This window comes from Amphibalanus amphitrite, unplaced genomic scaffold (assembly GCF_019059575.1).
Source record: "Amphibalanus amphitrite isolate SeventyFive unplaced genomic scaffold, NRLGWU_Aamphi_draft 000212F_arrow, whole genome shotgun sequence".
NCBI classification, from domain to species: Eukaryota; Metazoa; Arthropoda; class Thecostraca; order Balanomorpha; family Balanidae; genus Amphibalanus; species Amphibalanus amphitrite.
Genome location: NW_024881707.1, coordinates 140,316 through 149,555, shown reverse-complemented (window position 1 = coordinate 149,555; position 9,240 = coordinate 140,316). Strand labels below are relative to the sequence as shown.

Sequence of the window (9,240 nt, the reverse complement as noted above, 5' to 3'; positions counted from 1 at the left end):
TAACCCGGCAGGCGGTGGGCCTACCAGCCACCTTCCGCGCGGTGGGGGGGGGGGGCATTTTTTTGCCCCCCCCCCCCGTATCTCCGAAACTACTGGACGGATCCGGAAAATTCAAACGGCGTTCGATAGCCCTGTCAAATTTGTCGAAGGGAACCAAATTTCATTGACCTCGGGGTCACCGACGACGTCACAGGTCAGGTCAAAGATAAAATGTTTCATCGTTTACGGGGCTTCTAGGGAAAGCGCTATAACACCGAGTAAAACGCATTTTGTCGAAAATCAGCGATAAGGCGTCATTTGTCTAGTACATATGTTGCTAATAGAGGTCACTGGTCATACCAGGTCAGGTCACAGGTCAGGTCACCAAAGGTCACCAAGGGTCACCACATGAGCCCAACTTTACTAAGGTTATGCGATGCATGTTTTATGGCCAGTTTTTCATTTCCAACTCAATGGTGTTGGTTATAAGACCATCAGGTACGGTTTAGGTCACTTTCTGGTGGAGGTCAGGTCAAGGTCAGGTCAAAAAAGGTCAAATTTCAAAAATGATATTTTTGCATAAAATGGGTATCGATTCGATGCAGCTCGTCACGGGGAGTCTAATGGTGGTCTTTGTTTTGCGCTACGAGGTATAGAATTGCTAAAAATTGAGTTTGAAAATTTTACGTCATCAATTTTGAACAGTTTTTTCGCTATAACTTGGCCAAAAAAAGAGGTATCGATTTCAAATTTGGTATGTAGATAGAAGGCGGTAGGGACTATCACATATATTCCGTTTTTTTCGAAATTCAAAAAACTTTTTGGATTTTTTGGCTATTATAATCAAAAATTTATTTTTTGATTTTTGGGGGTCAAAATCCAAAAATTCGAAAAACCGAAATAGCAGTTTTGTAGCCCTTTTGATTTCACACCTTTTATGTCTGAAACATTTTTCTGTATCTCTAAAGCTGTAGGCCTGACAGCTCTTCCCGCGAAACCTTTTTTTGGGTCGAAAATGGCAAAAATGACGTCACTCTGACGTCATTAGCGGCCAACCTATCATAGCCTTTGGAAAAATTTTTGGTCACTATGTGCGCTAGCTGCTCCCGGGAGGGTACTGAAAGTTTGGTGACGATCGGCGCAGCGGTTCTCGAGATATATTGAAAAAACTGAAGGGGGGCAAAAAAATGCCCCCCCCCCCCCACCGCCTGGAAGGTTAAATTAGGTGCACTCGCCGGATAGCCCGTCGTGAAAACGGCTGTTATAGCGCATTCCCTAGAAGACCCGTGAACGGTGAAACATTTTATCTTTGACCTGACCTGTGACGTCATCGGTGACCCCGAGGTCAATTAAATTTGGTTTCCTTCGACAAATTTGACAGGGCTATCGAACACCGTTTGAATTTTACGGATCCGTCCAATAGTTTCGGAGATACGGGGGGCCAAAAAAATGCCCCCCCCCTCACCGCCCGCGGGCGGTCCGGCCACATTCCGCGGAATGTGGCCGGGAGGCCCACCGCCTGTCGGGCTAATTGACCTACGAGTTTTTGAAGCGATTCTGAATCCGACGCTTTATTCGTTGCTGTTGCTGACGCTAACTTCACGGACATGTCACGTGACTGATGCATGATATAATATTTCCGTGACCTGTGATGACCTGACCCCAGGCGCGCACACAGGATTTTTGAATGGGGGGGGGGCACGACCTTCGAACTGGGCCCCCCATGCCGAAGGGCCCCCCCCCCAAAAAAAAAGCGGCGCAGTGGAAGGGGGGGGGGCGGATTCCGTCCACCCCTCCTGTTTTTCGCCAATAACTCACGCTGCAAACATAATATTAATGTGAAATTTTGGCTACCTGTTCAGAATTGAACTGCGGATCTTCTCGTGCAAGATATAAGAAAATCGGGCCACAACTTTTCTAGCAATAGCGGTGTAAAGTCAAACATCCTGCCGCCGCGGCGGCACGGCGGCGCGGCGGCCGGCGCTAGCCGTTACGCGCCGCCTGAATTGTAGACTGTGCCGGGGCGGGACGGTTCCGTCTTTACATCGCGCTCCTTACCGCTGATTATATTCGATTCCCGTCAAATTTTATGAGAAGACTAAGAAATGTACAGGCAATCTCATGGTCAATAAATTTTTAACATCGGCCGGTAACAACTTGAGTTATGAGTGTGTAAACACAAAATTGTGATTGCCGCGTTCCCCGCGTCGGCCGATCCCGCTTCAGCCGGCGACATCTTACCCTTAGAAGGCTTCTAGCTGCCATATTTATTGTTGGATTAACTAGAAATTCACCATACATATTCACAAATGTATATTCTTTCGTATAGTGAAAGAAAAAAGGAAATCGACCGGTGACTTTTTGAGTTATCGGCGTGTAAACGCAAAAAAGTCGCTCATATGGCAGATTTGACCACATTTGACCTCATTTGACCTTGAAGATATTGACCTAGGGTCATGAAATTCACACACAATAGAGTTCTCCAGGGCCTTCGCCTACCCTCAAAATTTCGTCTTTCTAGCTCCAGTGGGAGCTGAGATCTGGGGGGGGGGGCGACATCCGCCCCCCTTCCACTGGGCGTAGTACTCGTAACCCTTCCACTGCGCGTGTTAAAGGGCCCTCAGATGGCCTCAAGTAACCAGGGACCCCATCAATAACCGGGGCCCCTCAGTAAACGGGGGCCACTCAGGTAACTGTAGGAGTCCCGCAGATAACCAGGGGCGGCAAGGTTTCTCAGGTCCGTTTTTGACAAGGCTCTTCTTGACTCACTGTGCGAGCCCTTTGTCATCAGCAGAGGGCCCTTTCAAGCCTTTTGAGGGCCGTGTAACGTCTCTTGAGTTTCCATTGAGGCCTTCTAAGCGCCCTTTGAGCAGTCGAGGGGTCTTTGAGGCCTTTTGAGGGCCTCTTGACTAGAGCACTTCATGGGCCGGATAAATCCGTTATCCACGGATAAATCCGCGGACCGGATAGGATTGGATTCTAAATTTGTTAAAAAAGAACGGATATGGGCGGGCCGGATTTGGGAATTGAAGGTTGAACCCGGATCAAAACGGATCAAAATTTTAACATTCAACATTGAAGTTAAAAATTAACCTAATGTGTTAAGCGGCAGCAGAGGTAGATGAGATGGTCTATGATGGGCTATGAGATGTATGGCTGTCTGGTCCCTTAGATTGAATTTGTTAGTCCAGTTTTGGGTGAAACCAGTTATTGGTGAAACGGATTATTACGGATATTTTTTGGAAGTTTGGCTGCAATACGGGCCATGGGTGGGCCGGATTCTGATATTCAAAGAAAGGCGGATAATGGGCGGATCTGGATATGACTTGCCGGATATGGGCCGGGCCGGATCCTAAAAAGCCTATCCGTGAAGTGCTCTACTCTTGACGTCAGCTGAGGACCGTTGGACGCCAGCTGAGGACCGTTTTTGGGCCTTCTGATGGCCATTAGACGCCAATGGATGACCCTCTGACACCAACTGGGGCCCTCTGACACCAGCTAAGGGCCCTTTAAGTTTGACGCTTGCTCAGGGCCCTCTGACATCAGCTGGGGGGCCCTCTGACGCTAGCTCAAGACCCTTTTACGCTCTTTAAGGCCTTCTGAGGGCCCCTTGAGGCTTTCTAAGGGCCCCTTGAGGCTTTTTGAGGGCCGCTTGACGCCAACTGAGGACCGCTGGACTCCAGCTGAGGACCGTTTGAGGCCTTCTGATGGCCATTTGGCGCCAGCTGAGGGCCATCTGACACCAGCTGGCGTTTGACGTTAGCTGAGGGCCCTTTGAGGCCATCTGAGGGCCCTTTAAGGCCATCTGAGAGCCCTTTGAGGTCATCTGAGGGCCCCTTAAGGCCATCTGGGACCCTTCGAGGCCATCTCTGAGGGCCCTTTGACACCATCTAAGGGCCCTTTGGCACCAGATGAGGGCCCTATGACGCTAACTGAGGGCCCTTCGAGGTCATCTGAGGGCCTTTTGAGACCATCTGAGGGCCCTTTAAGGCCATCTGAGAGCCCTTTGAGGTCATCTGAGGGCCCCTTGAGGCCATCTGGGGCCCTTCGAGGCCATCTGAGGGCCCTTTGACACCATCTAAGGGCCCTTTGACACCAGATGATGGCCCTATGACGCTAACTGAGGGCCCTTTAAGGTCATCTGAGGGCCCTTCGAGGCCATCTGAAGGCCTTTTGAGACCATCTGAGGGCCCTTTGTACACGGTCTTCGGTGGTCTAAGGATTAGTAAGAGGCCCATTTGAGGCGGCCTTCGGCCGCCTCAAATGGGCCCCTATTCCTTCGAGCTGGGCCCCCCAACTCGAATGGGGGGGCACGGGCCCGTGTGCCCCCCCTTGTGTGCGCCCTTGCCTGACCCTGACCTGAAAATCAAAGTACAAGTTTGGCATTCTCAGGGTATATAAGCATCTGTTCACGAGTGTGTAAACCAAACCGAAGCCTGATCTGAATTGTAAGACGGCGGCCACAGGCCACAGCCCAAAATGTGAACAAGCCAAACATCGATAATTTTTGCTTTGACCTGACCTGTGACATCGTCGGTGACCTCGAGATAAATGAAATTGGGTTTCGCTCGACAGTTTTTCCGGGGCTATCAGACGCCGTTTGAATTTTGACGATCAGCCCAGTATTTTTGGAGTTAGGAGGGGGCTATGAACAGCCCCCCCCCCCCCTAGTAGGGCGCGTTACACGCAGAACCCAGTAGAGCGCGGGCTATTTTGACCTAAGATAAACAGTTTAGCCCTGTCAAAAACTAACCCTGTCAAATAAGGAGCAAGAGTTTTAACTTAAGCGTTTTGTGTTTAACAGTTTGATGCAACATTTCATAATCAAAGGCCAAAGCTCACACATTAATTTAACCGCACGTGTGTTCCTCTCGTCGAGATGCGTCGAAGCATAAGAAGACGTCGAAGGCTATAATTTGACCGTAAAGTTGTGGCTAGTTCGGTGTATTTTATCACAAATTGGATCCTTGTTTGGTGCTGGCTAGTTGAGTGTCGTGAGATCAAACCTAAGAAACACCGTTAAAAACACTTATAGCTGAAATTGTTCAGTAAATTACCAATCATTTGATGGAAAAGAAACGCACATAAGCACTGTCTTTAATTTAGTACACTAGGTTTCTGTCAATAGATTCATGTTTTGTCCAATGTGCGCAGTATTTGTATTTGATTCGTCAACACAATAGTTCGTAAAAAACTGAGCTCTGTTCGCACCCCGTTTATTTATCAGCAGACTTATGACGTCGGCGGTCGATTTACGTCACGGGACATGACGTCATCACTGCAAGCTACGTGCTACGTGAAAGAGACATATATGATGCTGTACTGACATTGGTGGCGCACATCAACAAATGCTCTCCCGAGCTGTTTGGTGTGTTTATTGTTTCACATAGGTATGTTGTGATTATATTCGGTTTTGAAAATTTATTTTTTGTGTTATTTAATTTTATATGCTGTTTATTTGTTCAGCCATAGGTGATAGGCATAGAACGTTCATTTTCTATTTGTAAACGATTTTACCTGCGTTTTGGAGTACCTACTTCATAGAAGAGCATTTCAATTTAGTGTTTGATTGTGTCAGAATATGTGTGCTAAAATGCAATATTTTGCTTCATTAGATTTGCTGTCCCCTGAAGTTTGTAAGGATTTAGGTACCTTTTAAAATACTTGGCCACTCAATATTGTCATTTTATTTCCCAATTTATGTTCACAAATATTTATTATAAGTAGGTACTGTGTGGTGATACTTTTGCTGTTTCTTCCTTCAAATTATTGTTATTGCCTTGTGTTTTATCTTGGCATACCTATCCATGTAATTTTTATCTTAAATATAGGAAAATATTCCCAAGAAGGCACTGAATTCATAGCACTCGTACATGTGGTGATTGTTGGTGATGTGTATCCCGGACCGTGAAGCTTGAAAGCCTACTTATATGCCACAATTTTTAATATTCAAGTTGATTTTTAATGATGAAATTATAAAAAAGTTGTTCAGAACCTTGCACAGAACCTTGCACGGACTGGTTTACATATGGAATGATAAATAAACAGTTCTCATCAATCCAAACAAAAATATGGCACATGCTCATGAGAACATTTACTGCAGGTCTTTGACCATTTGCTGGAAAATGCCTTCCGCCAGCTGTCTGGTTAAGTCTTCAGACCTGAGGCATCATCTTGTTATCACTCTGAATAGCTTAGTGAGGTTGCTGAAGGCCTCTATTACTGCTTCCTCTGAGGCTCTGACTCTGAGGTGCTTGAGCAATAAGCATTTTGGACTTTAAAGGAGGGAGTGAATTTTCTGATCCCTTGTTTCCTTGGCAGGTGATTTATCGCTGCTTAGGGCCAGCGGCCCATCGGACAGCCTTGAGAAGACCGCCGCACGCTGTTTGCAGTCCGTCGACCACCTGTCTTCAACGGACGGACGCCCTCGGTCCCACTCAGCAATTGACTGAAGCCTATCGCGCCGATATGCTCGCTCATCTTCCATCCTCGCCCTGCCTGATGGTTTCGACGACCCGGGCTGTGGTCCCTGAGGTTCGGAACCCGTCTCGCTGGCCTGCCAGCAAGAGGCCTGGCGCTCGTCGCAGACGAGCGCTGCAGTGTGGCCAGTGAACCTGATGCTTCACTGGCCACACTGCTGGCACTGATACTGCACATCGCACAGCTCGTTATATAACAATTGAACACATGTCAGGCGTGATTAATTTGTAGATATTTGTCAACAGCCTTTAATTTTTGGCATTGATTCGTTGTGTGACGTTGTTTTGTTCGCATGTGGCCATGTGGATAAGGCTACTGGCCAGTGGCCATAGCCTTATCCTTCTCGTTAAATTTGTTATCTGGAAATAAATGTCACCACTCACCATAAATGTGTTCTACATGGGCAATGACTAACTATTCTACTGTACATTTTACGGATGTCACATTTCATGGTGCTTCAGGATAGATATCACAAGCGTCGTACTTCTATGTTACGTTGATTACGCACCTGTAACCGCAGGCAATAACAGCCGGACACAGGCTGACACGCGCTATTCACCGATGGGCATATGAACAGATGGGTGTCGTGATCGTGGGCATGGTACTGCCTAGACTCGGCAATAATTAGGGCATTTTTAACCCGGCAGGCGGTGGGCCTACCAGCCACCTTCCGCGCGGTGGGGGGGGGGGGCACTTTTTTGCCCCACCCCCCGTATCTCCGAAACTACTGAACGGATCCGGAAAATTCAAACGGCGTTCGATAGCCCTGTCAAATTTGTCGAGGGAAACCAAATTTCATTGACCTCGGGGTCACCGATGACGTCACAGGTCAGGTCAAAGATAAAATGTTTCACCGTTCACGGGGCTTCTAGGGAAAGCGCTATAACACCGAGTAAAACGCATTTTGTCGAAAATCAGCGATAAGGCGTCAGTTGTCTAGTACATATGTTGCTATTAGAGGTCACTGGTCATACCAGGTCAGGTCACAGGTAAGGTCACCAAAGGTCACCAAGGGTCACCACATGAGCCCAACTTTCCTAAGGTTATGCGATGCATGTTTTATGGCCAGTTTTTCATTTCCAACTCAATGGTGTTGGTTATAAGACCATCAGGTACGGTTTAGGTCACTTTCTGGTGGAGGTCAGGTCAAGGTCAGGTCAAAAGAGGTCAAATTTCAAAGTTGATATTTTTGCATAAAATGGGTATCGATTCGATGCAGCTCGTCACGGGGAGTCTAATGGTGGTCTTTGTTTTGCGCTACGAGGTCTAGAATTGCTAAAACTTGAGTTTGAAAATTTGACGTCATCAATTTTGAAGTTTTTTCGCTATAACTTGGCCAAAAAAAAGAGGTATCGATCTCAAATTTGGTATGTAGATAGAAGGTGGTAAGGGCTATCACATATATTCCGGTTTTTTCGAAATTCAATAAACTTTTTGGATTTTTAGGCTATTATATTCAAAAAATCTATTTTTTGATTTTTGGAGGTCAAAATCCAAAAAATTCGAAAAACCGAAATAGCAGTTTTGTAGCCCTCTTAATTCCACACCTTTTATGTCTGAAACATTTTTCTGTATCTCTAAAGCTGTAGGCCTGACAGCTCTTCCCGCGAAACCTTTTTTTGGGTCGAAAATGGCAAAAATGACGTCACTCTGACGTCATTAGCGGCCAACCTATCATAGCCTTTGGAAAAATTTTTGGTCACCATGTGCGCTAGCTGCTCCCGGGAGGGTACTGAAAGTTTGGTGACGATCGGCGCAGCGGTTCTTGAGATATATCGAAAAAACTAAAGGGGGGGGGGGGGCAAAAAAATGCCCCCCCACCGCCTGGAAGGTTAATTCTCGCCGAACCTATCGGTTTTCTTCATCAGATGCCGTTTAGGGGGAGGGTAGATGGACTCTGCCCTCCCCGCCCCTCGCCATTTCGGACTAAATTGCGACATTTTAGGGCCGTGCAGAGGTTCACTTACGACGTCCCAAGTCAGTAACCTGACCTGACCTAATAATGTGGTCGGTGTGAAGATCCGTCTTTAATGTTCAAGTGCGCCAGCTTTCATCTCTATACCAGCGCCTTCCGAGCAATTATATTAAAAAAAAAACGTCGAGGGCGACACCCGAACCCCCTCTTCTCGGTGGCGAGGGCTAGGAGGTAGTGCTTATTAAGGGAGAATGGCTGCGCTATTTGACTGTGCCATTCGAGCCCTACCAACACCTGTGATGAACCGACGACCGGTGCGAAAGGAACATCGGCGTTCTCGGCCAGTAGCGGTGGAACACCTTCAATTAAGGGGGGGGGGGCACTGCCGACTTTTGGTCCCATTCTAAATTCTTTCCATGCAACGCCCATAGGGCTAATGTAAAAATGTCAAAATCAAAGGGGGCACGGTGCCCCGGTGCCCTCCTCATTCCGCCGCCTATGTTCTCGGCAAAGTTGCCAATGATATGCAAAGTTTGAATGATTCACTGCATAATGCCAAGTCCTTTTGGCTCCTGCGAGATGTCGCTAGCGCGTTGATGAAGTTCAATATAGAGGTCACTAGCGTCGAGCCATGAAACCCAAGATTACTTTCATGAAACCTACGCAGCTAACGGATGGGGCTGCAGACAAAAGTACGCCAAAAGTACGTCGTGACCGTGGTCTCCGCTGCTAAGCGACAATCAAAAGGGACATTGCTCAGCTTGTTTGGCGCACGTGTGACAGCGGCGCGGGGCGCGCCCAAATCGGCCGCGCCTTCGCTGCGGTTGGCCCACAGCGACCGCACGAACTCTGCGGTTATAACAGCA

The 9,240-nt window shown here is 47.6% G+C and overlaps 1 long non-coding RNA gene across 1 annotated transcript; it reads left to right on the top strand.

Annotated features, from left to right (window-relative positions):
- The first annotated feature begins 5,179 nt into the window (after positions 1-5,179).
- On the top strand, positions 5,180-6,848 carry LOC122385255. Its single transcript, XR_006257179.1, has 2 exons — positions 5,180-5,369; positions 6,301-6,848. It is a non-coding gene; the product is annotated as an uncharacterized LOC122385255 (long non-coding RNA).
- Positions 6,849-9,240: the final 2,392 nt, after the last annotated feature.